Genomic DNA, 14,319 nt, shown 5'->3' with positions numbered 1-14,319 from the left:
CTTAATTTTGATGTTGATAAGAGACAAGACATTCCAACAAAGAAGCTTCCATCCCAACAAGTAAGAATAGGAAGACACGATTTCTTTTCAGATGGGAGATTAATTAAGAATGCAGATATCTATAATACAGTAGAATGTTATGGAAATTATGAGAATGATTTCAGTAACTGTTTCCAAGAAGGAAGAATTAACAAAGATGACCCTTTCAAGGCAATGAAAATCCAATTCATTTGAAAAAAACACATCCTTCATTAGGCATATTAGCTTTTTCTAAATTCTATATTATATCTCTTGCCTAAATGCAATTATTCAGGCTGTCCCATGCCTGGAACACACTCTTACTCCCACAAACTTTCATCGCTCAGAACCCTTCATTTTCTTCCTCGGGGATGCTCAGGTATTAATTCTTCTGTGGAACTCTCTTGGATTTTTCCAGGTGAAAGTGTGGTCACCCTTTTCAGAATTGCCTAGGGCACATTTTGAAATTTTCCCTTTGCCTCATTTCCTTCTATTCCTATCTATGTAGAATATAGAATGTGCTCTGTGGGCACATAGTAGGCACTTAAAAAGTGTTGAATTGAAATTCAATTATGACAAAATCATTCAATTTTTAATGGTAGCAAGATACCAATTCAGTTGTTAGGCATTATGAAGTCTGAGTTTCTCTTTTGAAGCTTCTGTAATGTAGGGACTATCTTTAGCTTCTACTAAAAATGAGGGGGCAATTCTCAATTGGAGATGAGGGGAGGGAGAGAATGTAGAACTCAAAATTTGAAAAAAAAGCATTTTGAAATTGTTTTACATCTAATTGGGAAATATGTTAAATTACTCAAAAAAGAGAATAATAGGGCAAAACACTTTACAATGAGATCACAGATTTAGAAGGGAAATAAACTTTGGAGACTGTTTAGTTCAACACCTTTTCAAGAAGGAAACTAAGACCCAAGAAATTTATTTGCCTAATATCCCATAGAATCTCTGGACTGACTTGTTGGGTCCTCTGACTCCCAAAACATTACTCTTTCCATTGTACTTTTCTATTCCTTTTAGCACCTCGTTCTAGCTTCATAGAGAAGTATAGAGGATAAAGCATCAGCCTCAAAGCCTCAAAGACCTGAGTTTGAGTTTCACATCTGCTACATACTAGATGATGTGATCCCAACAAATCACTTAAACTCTCAGTGCCTCAGGCAATCCTTTAAAATTGTAAAGTGCTGTGATGGACTTGGTTTTTTTCAACAGTAAGGTGATACAAGGCAATTCCAATAGATTTGTGATAGAATATGCCATTCAGAGATGAGAACTATGAATACTGAATGTTGATCAAAGTTTAGAATTTTTACCTTTTTTTTGGATTGTTGTTGTTTGCTTAGTTTATTTTTTCTTTTTTCCCCTTTTGACCTGATTTTTTTTTTCTTGTACAACATGACATATATGGAAATGTGTTTGGAAAAATTGCACATGTTTAACTTATATTGGATTGCTTGGGATGGGGGACTTGGGAGCAGGAGGGAAGAAAAATTGGAGCACATGGTTTTGCAAGAATGAATGTTGAAAACTTACTTGGCATGTACTTAGAAAAATAAAAAAAAACTATTAAAAAATAAAATTATAAATTGTAGAGAAGGTACCTTACTGTATGGGAAGAGAGAATTTCTTCACCCATCCAGTATTTCCCCATTCTAATCACAGCTATAGTCATTACCCTAAGCCAAAATTGAGAATGTAATTGGAGCAGAGAATTTAGAACTGGAAAAGATCTTAGGGATTATCTATATTCTAGTGCAACTCTTCCATTTTACAGATAAAAAAATGATGCCCAGAGAATTCAAGTTTCTTGCCCAATGCTCCATGGGTAGCAACATAATGATTTTAATCAAGGATCTCTGACTCCAAATCCCATTTTTTTCATTGTACTACATAGCAAGCTACTTTATTAATGTAAGGACATGCCAAATAATAAAATCATTATTCTACTATTTCCTCTTCAAAAAGGAACAAAAATAATAATGATGACAAATGATAAGGCCCACAGAAGGGTCTTAGGATCATAGGTATAGAATTGGAAGTAATCTTAAAAGGCATCTAGTCCAATCACTTACATTTTACAAGAAAAGGGAAAGTGAGGCTTGAGGAGATTGGATTATTGCCCAGGGTCACACGTTCAGTAAGTGCCACAGGTAGGAATCTAATGAGGTCCCCTGATATGAAGGCCCATGCTCTCTAGCCATTGTACTATGCTGTTTGCCTATGGAAGTAGAAAAAAAATGAGATTTTATTTAATTTTTAATTTATGAAATAAAACAAGCATTTTCATAATATAATAAATTTTTAAAAAGATAATTGCATATGAAAAGGCAAATATATGTATAACTTGTTATTCTTTTAAAATATATAATAGTTATCATTTAATTTTTAATTTTTTTTCTTTCTCTCACATGCCCTCCCTGCCAGAGATGGTTACCATTAGATACAAATATGAATATGTATGTCTATCCGTACTTCTATTAATACTACAATGTACATTTCAAACAACCATTTACCCCCAAATTTTCAATGTTTTGCAAGATTTTCATGCTATAACTGAGGGCCTAAAACAAGGTATTGATACCTCTTTTCTTCTATCTAAGCTCGATACAGATACAGAAGAAATAGAGGCCTAACTCAGGTAATCACCTTGCAAAATAATCTTTCTATTTAAAGAATGTTAATTTATAAAGGAAATTTGGTATAGAGTGCTAGACTAAAATCAGGAAGATAAGAGTTAGAATCCTGCCTCTGATGGCAGTGTAACACTAGGCAAGTCACTTTTCAAGTCTCAAGCAACTTCCTAAGACATCTACTAAATTGTAAATAGGTGTAGTCTTCGTCCACACTTTCTTTGATATCTTTGATACATTACATTTAATATCAAATACTAATTAGTTTTATGCATGAGAATATTATATAGATAGAAAATGCACATATTCATGTCTTAGAAATAAAATAAATGACTTACCAAAATATATTTTTCTTTCTTTCTTTTCTTAAGTATATATTTTTCAAGAATATAAGTATGAACCTATTTGAAAGGCATTCATATTCTTCATACCCTATTTGCTGAAGGCAACTTCTCCAGGTCAATGGAGTTTCCTTATATCCTTCAAACATAGCAAAGACTTGATCTGGGCTGCTTCTTAATCTTTTTCTATTTCAGTCCTGGTCTGAGTCTAGCCTGGAGGTTGAACAGCTTTGTGACAGGCTTTGGATGCAGAAGTGCCTGTGAGTGTTCTTTATTAAGACCCTGTTTTCTGATAATTTCTGTTCTCTGAAGAGATAAATATGTTAACCTCCTGCCATCCATTCTGATATCTATCCAGCAAAAAGTTTCAAGGGAGATTTATTAGCACTAAGTTCCAATGATGTCATAGAAAATGTGATCTGAAAATTGAATTAGATAGAAGTATTTGGGGGATTATTTTGATGAATAATTTATCAAAGAGTTTGTAACAGAGAACCATTTTTACCATCATCAACCTTGACTAGCCTTTCCTATTCTGGCTAAATGATTTTTGTTTCATAGTCATCAAGTGTTGCTACCACAGACTTTAGCATCCAATGATATGACTGGAACCTCTGAGAAATAAATAATGTGTGTAGATAAAACAACTTTAATAATATTGGATTATCTCTATAACTTTGACAGACTCACCAAGTAGAGAGGAAGAGTTTGCAGAGCCCAGGAACAGTATTGGTAGGCATAGTCAACGAGAAGAGAACAAAATGCCTCTGCCATTTGATGGGAAAAATTAGGCCTGAGGTTAATAAATAGTCCCCCTGCCCTCATCACTGTTCATCAGTGTTACCATAATAAATAATATGGATGAAAGGATTCTGAACTGCAAGACTCCATCTATTGATAGTCTAATCACTTCATGAGGGTTAATAAGGTTAAGCAATTTATTTCAAATCATGTAACATAATCAAGATTCTAATCCAGATCTTCTAATTCCAAATGTACTTTTCTTCTCTTTCCAGGTCACTTTAATACCTCTGATTTTGTGACTTTATTTCACCAGTCAGAGCCCCACCTTGATATTCATCTTAACCTGATTTTTTCTTCACTTGTGCAAAAATAATTGGGTGAGAAGTACACAACTTGCTTTTTCCCAGACCCTCCTTTCCCCTGGGTTCCAAGTCCTAGAGAGTCAAATTATTAAATCATATCTTTGATATTGTTACTTTTTAGCAGAATTTCATAATTAGTCCAACTGCCACATCAGATTGATCCTTATCTAACCATCCCACTAACTCTATTCAATTTTGGGGGGAGTGGGGAGGAAAGGGAGAGAGCAAGTTTGTCCCTTTGGGACTAAGCATATCAGATTCACAAATTTTGCCTTGTGTGCTCTATTTTTTTTCACATTTACTCATCTATAAAATGAAGGAGTTGGACAAGATGACTTCTAATATTCCGTCTAGTTTTCAATCTATGACCATATTATTAATGTAATATTTTTTCAGTGTACTCAAGGAAAATATTTAGAAAGTTGTATCCTCTGCACAAATCTTTATTATGAGTCTAAGATAATTACTAATAGTAAAATGGCACTGACTTTTTATTGAATGGCACATTTGATGCTTACTCAGACTAGTAGTAGTTGTTGGCAAGTAATGTTTAAGGAGTTATTTTTACCACGTACAAGAATATCATTTTATTTCCCTTTTAAAAATTGTTATCTTTTGTTTTTCCATTACTTATATTTTCCATCACTTGTCTCCAACTCCATCTCAAAGAACTCTTCAGTATATACAGAATAAAAAAGAGAGAGAAAAGAGTTAAAGTAATAACACAATAACCAAGTTTGACTTAGTTATATACAGCACATAGATTCATAGTCTTCTGACTAAATAAAGAAGAAAAGGAGGTCTTATTTTCATATTTCTTTTTGGGAGGGACAGTTTTAGGCATTATAATTTCTCAGCATTCAATTCTCTATTTTTATTGTTAAACTTCCTATTTTTTGTAGTTGTGTATTTTTTCATGTTTCCACTTACTATATATACATTGTATCAATCTTTCAAAGTTCCTTTGTATTTTCCATATTCATTGTTTTTATAACATTATATATAGCACATTAATATTCTGTTATATCTAAGAGGCATAAATTGTTTAGCTATTCTCTAATTGATGGGCATCTACTTCATTTCCAGTTCCTTGCTGCAATGAAAAGTCATGTTATAAATATTTTTGTGCATGTGAGGAAGGTAGGAAGAAAGGAAGGAAAGAAGGAAGAGAAGAAAAATATTTTTGCAATAGCTTTTCTTTTTTTTAATTTTCTTTTTTCCAATTTTATTTCCAAATTATTTCCCTCCCAAACCCTCTCCTACCCATTGAAAGGGTTAGAAATATGATATTATACATATGAAGTCATTGCAATAGGTTTTCAATTTCATGGAACTGGAATGAGCTATCTTTTCTAAAGATTGGGAGAAATCTTAGTGCCAGTACCTCATGTTGATTATAAGAACACAGGCAGTGTAAGGACTAGGACTATGATTTATATTTATGTAGTATTTTCTGTTCACAATGTATCTACTATTAAATTTGAAGTGAAATCAAATATCCTATTAGAATTTATGTAAGAAAGTATATGTCAAAAGAGTGGGAAAACAGGGGGAAATGAAGAAATGGAAAGGATGGGAGAAGAAATAAGAAAGAACTTAGGGGGATAAAATCTCCAGGTCTGGACCCAAATGCTCCATTGAAATCTTACCATAATACAATTTAGTAGAGTCATCATAAAATATCCATACTGGATTTTCTCCAAGAGGGGTTTAAGTGGAGAAATGTTCCCTCAGCTCCACTTGAAACTGAGTAAAGGAAGGAAAAAAGGAAGAAATAAAATCCAGATAGATATTGCTACGTGAAAAGATATTCTTGTGAAATTCATTTTAGGAGTTAGGATTCTTGCAGTGAGATTGAAACTTTGCATATCACTACAGGAGAGTATGAAACCCATGCATCAGGGACATCTATAGAAAACATAATCTACATCCCAGAACAGGCAGCTGTTAGTTGAGTTCCCAACCGTGGTAACATACTTCCAATTTTCAATTCCCAGAGTATCTATATGGAGGCAAAGCCTGAAATGGAACTTTCAGACTCTAACTTTAAGTTGGTTATATTCCATCTTCAAATTGCAATTTAGTGTTAAACCTTCAATTCATTTGCAAAATACAGCTAAGAAATGAAAGTAAAATTCAGACCTTTCCCATGGTTGTATAGAAATCCTTAGGACTTTTTCCTCTCATACTGAAGTAGTTTGCCATGATCCACCATAACCCAACTTGGTATTTTCAAGAAATGAAAAAGAATACTAATTTCTAGTTAATGTAAATATATGTGTATAAAATACTAGAGTCTTTCTGATATGAGAAATAATAAATTATAGAATTTAACAGGTAGAGAGATCTTAAGTTATCATCAAGTCTAGCTCTTAATTTATAGATGGAATAATACAGAGAGGCTCCTGGGCTAGCGCTAAGTCTCCTGACTCCTATATTTGAACTTTTTCTACCATATTATCATGCCACATGATATCTTATTCTAATATATCATTCTAATAAATAGAATGAGATACCAATGTTATTGTCCTAAATAGATTGTTTTTTATTGTACATATTTTTATTTTCCCCTCAAATTTATAGTTTTATTTTTAAAATTCAATTTGAACTTGATGCTAGATAGCTAAATATTTACTGTTTGATTTTTAGTGAATGAGCTTAACATTAAGACCATGTATATTCTTTGTATTTCCTAACTGAAAAGAACAAATATTTGAGGAGATAAAGCATAAGACAGGCAAGATTTTGAAGTGAGCAATAGTCAAGAATAACTCCCAAGCCTCACCACATCTAGACAGCAAGAAATGTACTAGATCTAGTATGTTATAGAAGAGAAAGAGATGGCCAGAGATTCCAGGGATTCTGCCTCCAACCCAGACTAACTGTGCCCCAGTCAAAAAAAAAGCAGATGAAGATTTATATTGATAAATAAAGTTTTCTCCTTAGGGTTTCTCTATTTCAAAGAATTTACAGGTCCAAAAGAAAAAAACAAGCAAGCAAACAACAAAAACAAAAAGTGAAAATATTGTGTTGTAATCTATATTCAATCCTCATAGTCCTCTTTTTGGATGCAAATGGCTCTCTCTCCACCATAAGAATATTGGAATTTTCCAGAATCACCTTATTGTTGAAAAGAACCACATCCATCACAGTTGATCATCATATAATCCTGTTATTGCTGTGTATAATGTTCTCTTGGTTCTACGCACTTAACTTAGCATCAGTTTTTGTAAGTCTCTTTAGGTCTTTTTTAAATCAGCCTGCTGATCATTTCTTATAGAACAATAATATTCCATTATATTCATATACCATAACTTATTCAGCCATTCCCTAATTGATGGGTATCCATTCAATTTCTAGTTCCTACAAAAAGGGCTACTACAAACATTTTTTGCATATTTAGGTCCTTTCCTTTTTTGTATGATCTCTTTGGGATATAGGCCCAATAGAGACACTGATGGATCAAAATTGTGCATTGGGTATGCACAATTTTATAGCACTTTGAGCATAGTCCAAATTGCTTTCCAGAATGTTTGGATCATTTCACAATTCCACCAACAATGTATCAGTATCCAGTTTTCCCACATTGTCTCCAACATTTATCATTATCTTTTCTAGTCATCGTAGCTAATTTGAGATATGTGAAGTGGCATTTCTCTAATCAATAGTTATTTAAAACATTTTTATATGACTAGAAATACTTTAATTTCTTTATCTGAAAATTGAAATTATCAAATTTAAAAGACAGAAGGCAGAGAGATAATTTAAGAATCATACATTTCCCAGAAAAATGTTATTAATTGAAAAACTTGAATATTGTTCTGCAAGAAATAATATAAGCAGTTGTCCAGAAATACAAAAAACAAAGGATAAGCATAATCTCCAGGTAACCAATCTCAGAAGTAGTGGTTAAAACTTCAAAATTTATTTTTGTTTATTTTTTTTTAAATTTCAGATTGCCAAGAGAAAAACCTTACCTACCAAGAATAATAGATCTGAATTATTCAGAACTATTCCTAACTAATGTGAAATCAAAGATAGGAGGCACTCCCCCCAAAACATTCTGTATTCAAATAACATGTGCTGACCATATAATAAGTTAAAACAGATGAGGTTTTCATAAAAAAAAAGAAAAAGGCATTTACATTTTTTTCTGAATGCAATCAGATAAACACATGACAATGAACATAAAAAAAAACACATCTTTAATAAAGATTAAGTAATGTAATGAGGTTTTTTAAGATGCTGGGGTGAGACAAAGCTATTTTTAAAACCACTTTTCCATTGTTTTAGGACCAAAAAGAGAATATCTAGAGGCAAAAGGATCTAAGGGATAATAGTTAAAAGAAGGGAAAGAGAAAGAATTAAAATAATAGTCTATATACAAAAACACGTTTCTGTTATAAAGGTGGATGCGTGTGTGTGTGTGTGTGTGTGTGTGTGTAACAAGTTGGGGAGAAGATGAGATGGGGAGAGCTATAGACTATTTCCAACCTGCATTGTGATGGAAAAAAATGGGGGAAGAGGATTTTTTAGTTTCTTAATATCTCTGGAGAGCTTTCAGATAGTGAGTAATAGTTCCAGGTAATGGAAGACAGTCACCTCGGGAGGGGCAAGGGAGAGAGATTTTGAGCAGGAAAAGGAATGGTGGGAATACATCAAAAAATATTTTCATTGAAGAGAGTGATACCTCTATCTAGAATCTCAAGACAATTCAAAAATCCCCCTTCTCGGGGCAGGTAGGTGGCGTAGTGGATAGAGCACCAGCCCTAAAGTCAGGAGGACCTGAGTTCAAATGTGACCTCAGACACTTAACATTTCCTAGCTGTGTGACCCTGGGCAAGTCACTTAACCCCAACTGCCTGAGCAAAAAAACAAACAAACAACAACAAAACCAAAAACAAACAAACAAAAAAACAAAAAAAAAAACCAACCTTCTCTCAGAGTCTTGCATCACGGTAGATAAAAATATTCATGTATATATGCATATATGTATGTATGGGTATATATTTGTATGTATGTATGTATACAAATGTTTATATATCTGTCTACTTCTCTCTCTATATATGTGTGTGTGTGTATGAGTGTATGTATGAATCCCATCTCAGAAAAGGAGGTGAATGATCCTTTAGAATAGTTATAGTCAAGAATTTGGATATACTGATCTTGGGATGCCAAAGTTACTAATAGCATGACATGGAATAGAAGCAGGCTCTGTGAATCTACATACAATGAACACCATACTCAACTGTCTTTATATGAAATAATATTTCTAGACTTATAAGAATTATATCTAAAACAATCTTTTCAGAAATCTTTATTGTTTATGGTTATGTTGCACCAATATGGTACAAGTGGCAATAATTAGCTAAATGAGTTGGTAGATTTAATGCCATATCAGTCAAGCTGCCAGAGAATTACTCCTTTATTGAATTTTTAAAAATAAAATAAAATTCATTTGGAGAGACAAAAGGTCCATCTACTATCTCCTGGGAAATTAAAAAAAAAAAAAAGTAAGAACACTATCAGAACTCAAATTATATTGTCAATTAGTAATAATCAGGACTTTAAATGACTTACATGGAAATGTGCTTTGCATGACTACACATGTAAATCTATTTCAAATTATTTGCCTTCTCAATGAGAGGAAGGAAAGGAGAGAGAGAGAATATGGACCTCAAAATTTGAAAAAAAAAAAAAAAAGAATGTCAATATTGTTTTTATATGTAATTGGGGAAAAATAAAATATTAAATAAGACTGGTGGTAGTTACAAAATAGAAAAGTGAATCCAGTAGAACAGGCTGGATAGACAAGATCCAGGGGCAATTACAAGCTGTTTAATTGGAATTAAGCATTCTAATGAAATCAAGAACCCAAATTATTCAAAGCAGAAGAATTTCCCACTGGACTGGAACTGCTAAGAGAAATAAAATGCAAACTGGCATGAACTAGATCTAGAAGAGTATTTTATATCTTACATTATAAAACACCTAAATATGATAATAAATTTTAAATATCACATAAGTAGTATAATGAAAGAAGATACTACTCATAATTAAGGTTAAAGAAGAAATTCCTTAACAAAACAAAAATATAGATGATCTAAAATACAAAGTAGATAATTTCTATTACATGAATTTAAAAAGTTTTTGTCTAAAAATGATCAATATAAATAAAATTTTAAAAAGTCAAACATGGAAATAAGTAAAAGCATGAATTGAGAAGAATGTTTAGCTATTTAGTTTGTATTTTTAGAAATATTTTATATGGAATTAATCCATTAAATTATTATTATTTAAAATGAGTCTCTGAAGGCCCACACTTGGTAGTACTACTAGTGTAGTTCAAATTATCAATAAATATTTATAAGTACCAATTGACAAAAAAAAAAAGAGAAGGAAAAGAAGATAAAGAGGGGAATAGGATGGAAAGAAGGTAGAAAGGCAGAAAAGAGAGAGAGAAAGGAAAGAAGGAAAGAAAAGAGGAAAGAAGGGAGGAAGGAAAGAATGAAGGAAAAAGGAAGAGAAAAAAAGCAATTTCTGCACTTTATCTTATTGCATGTTTATATCAACCTGTAAATAAGTATTTATTACTTGCTATGTGCTAGGCACTTGACCAAACAACAATAGTTCACAACAATAGTTCACAACTATATTACATTCCTATATATATATATATATATATATATATATATATTTCAGTCTATGTCTCAGGTTTGTTTTTGTTTTTTTAAAGGAATGTTAACAACTTGAGTGCAGGCAGCAGGTGTGATGATTCTTGCTTCGTTTAGGCTTTTCTGTACACAATTCACAGCATGCATGAACTTTCTTTCCCTATAACTCAAAGAATTCTACAGTCACAAACTGGCCACATGGAAAATTATAGAAAATGGAAACATGGACATCCAGATTTTTCAGTGAGGCTTCTGTGGGTTTAACGATAGTGTTGATGGTACAATCAATGGCAGAACAGCTTTTGATCAAGGAATTTAATTTTAATTGAGCAAAGCATAATGCATTCCTGCAACCTCATCATTCTAACTGGACATGTGCTAATTCTGTATATATTTAATGATATTTCATCTCTTACTTCTTGTCTTCTGCAACTAAATTCACAGATAGCAGGTAGAAAGAGTCAAATGAGTATCATCAGTGGCTTCTAGATTGAAGCTTTGTATCATCAAATGTTGATATGTTAAACACATTCTATTGCATTGTATTCATTATATTCTGTTTTGTAAAAAAAGTCTTATATAAACTTCAATTCCATTTTCTCTGTGTTATTATATATCCTTTGTCATAGGTCATGGATGTAACTGGCTGTGAAAAGAATCAGCAGTATAAATGAAAATAACAAATGGCACAACCCTAAAGGGACTGGTAAGCCAAGGTTTCCTGAGGTAACAGTGGTATAACATTATGACTGCTTTGTGACTCTCTGATACTATTATCTATCTGGCAAACAACATTCAATTTAAAGCATGAATATGAGGAGGGAAAGGAAAAGAGAAAGTTGGGGTGAGAGGAGAAAGAGGCAGGCTGAGAACACATATTAGAGGGTAAGAAATCCAATGAAAATGGATAATTTCTGAAATTGCTCTTTTCAAATTAAGGTATAAGGTAAGTGCAGTTGAAGAGAATTCAAAACACAGACCCTTCTATAATTTATGCTCTCTCCATATAGCTAATAGTCCTGGTTCCCAGATGATAGTCAAAAGATTATTAGATTCAAATTCTCTAGACTTTGGCTGGAATCTCCTTCAGCCACTTATTACCTAGACTACTGTGGGTAAATCATTTTATCCTTCTGTGAGTTTAATAAACTCATTTAATCTTAGCTGAGAGGGACTTCAAATGCCATGTGGTTCAATCTAAATCTGAGCTTGAATCCCTCCACAACATGCCTTAAAAGAATTGCTTTTGACAGATATTGTAACACTTTTTTCAATAGCTTTAAATATTAACATTTTTTTAAAATATCAAGCTTAATTTGCTTTCTTTGAAATTTCCACCCATTGGTCCTAGTTCTGCCCCCTGGAAACAAGTTTGTTTATTATTATTATTAGAACAAGACTATTTCCTCTTCTATTTGTCAATCCATCAAATATTAAAGGATAAATAATGTAGTCCCCTCTAAGTCTTCTCTAGGCTAAACACATTAAGTTCATGGGTTCAAAAACCTATTCTCCATACCTCATATGTGGAAGGGACTCCATAAGTCATCTATTCATAACCTCTCATTTTATGGATGTTCTTTAAATTGACCCTTATATGACATAAATCATATTGCTTTTCACTATTCTAACTGGCCTCCTCTGGACAATTTAAAGCTTGTCAATGTCTTTTCTAAAATGGGATGACCAGATCTGAACACAATACTCCTAGAAGTACTCTAACTAGAGCAATGTATAGAGTTACTATCACCTCATTATGTCTGGACACTATGCCTGTATAGAGTAAGTTTTCATTAGCTTTTTGGTTGCTAAATCTCACTCATTTAGCTTACAATCCACTAAAACTCCCAGATGTTTTTTCAGAAATGCTGTCTAGTCATGTTCTCCAGGATCTCGTACTTGCAAAGCTAATTTTTGAAAGTGAAGTATAAGACTTGACATTTACTCCTGATAAATTTCATTTTAGGGGTAGTATGGCACAGAAAGACCTGTGTTTAATCCCATCTCTGACACATAATGGCAATATGATTTAGGTAAATTGCTTACATCTTCAGTAGCCCCAGGCAATTCTTTAAGAATGGATGCAGAATACTAGATAGCTCAGTGGAGAGACTTATGGGCCTGGAATCAGGAAAAGCTGAGTTCAAATTCAATCTCAGAGACTCACTAATTTTGTGAGCCTAGGCCAGTTAACCTGTTTACCATAATCTATTAGAGAAGGAAATGGCAAATCATGCCAGTATCTTTGCCATGCTGCAGTCCATAATGTCTCAAAGAATTGGACACAACTGAATGACTAAAGAACAATAGAACAGGCATTGGCCTGAATTAGTAAAAGCAGTTCCAAATGGGTCATTTCCTATAGAAATGAAATGAGTGTACATGGCAACATCAATATTATATGACGACCAATTCTGATGAACTTAACTCCAACAATGAGATGATTGATGCTAGTTCCAATGATCTTGTGATGAAGAAAGCCATCTACACCCAGAGAGAGGGCTGTGGGAACTGAATGTGGATCACAACATAACATTCTCACTCTTGTTGATGTTGTTCACTTGCATTTTGTTTTCTTACTCATTTTCTTTCCTTTTTGATCTGATTTTTCTTGTGCAACAAGAGAGTTGTATAGATGTTTACACATATTGGATTTAACATATATTGGATTCCTTGCAGTCTAGAGGAAGAGGTGGGGGAAAGGAAGGGAAAATCTGAAACACAAGGCTATGCAAGGATAATTGCTGAAAAACTATCCATGCATATGTTTTGAAAATAAAGTTAAAAAAAAAAAGACCAAAAAAAAAAAAAAAAAAGAAAAGAAAATAGGATATATAAGAGTAATTCAAGAATTGTGGATCTCCCATAAGAATCAACATAATAAAGAAATAATATAGGAAAAAAAAAGAAATGAAATGAGAGGAGACTGTCTCCCCTCCCACAATGATCAGACTTAGCTCAAAATTCTGGCCTTTCAAGAAATTTTGCTTATCATCATTTCCAGTTTTCTGTTATTTGTAAATATGAATAAGATAGTGTCTCAAAATAATTTTGAAAGTTTTTTCCAACTCACTATGGAGTCTTCAGAAATCACTTAACTTTCCTCATCTTCATATAAAAACAAGATTGGATGAGGTTCAACCTTGAGTCATTTCTAATTCTAGATATATTATCCTATGAAACTCTGATGATGTGGAGTAATAAAATTTTTTAAACATTCATCTTATAAAATTTTGATTTCCAAATTATGTATTTCTCTCCAGCCCCTTTCTCATCCATTGAGAGGGTAAGTAATATGATAATTATACATGTTAAGTCACATAAAACATATTTTCATATTAATCATATTGCAAAAAACAAAAACAGGAAAGAAAAACAAAGAAAGTAGAAAATATTGTGCTTTCATATATACTCAGAGTTCATCATTTCTATGTTTGGAAATATGTTTCTCATCACGCGTCCTTTAGAATTGTCTTGGATCGTTGTATCGACCAACTTATTTAAGTCTTTCACAGTTGATCATTATTAAAATGTTGCT

Source organism: Sarcophilus harrisii, chromosome 6, assembly GCF_902635505.1.
Source record: "Sarcophilus harrisii chromosome 6, mSarHar1.11, whole genome shotgun sequence".
Classification (NCBI taxonomy): domain Eukaryota; kingdom Metazoa; phylum Chordata; class Mammalia; order Dasyuromorphia; family Dasyuridae; genus Sarcophilus; species Sarcophilus harrisii.
The sequence above is the reverse complement of the archived record's forward strand: the minus strand, read 5'-3'. Positions refer to the sequence as shown.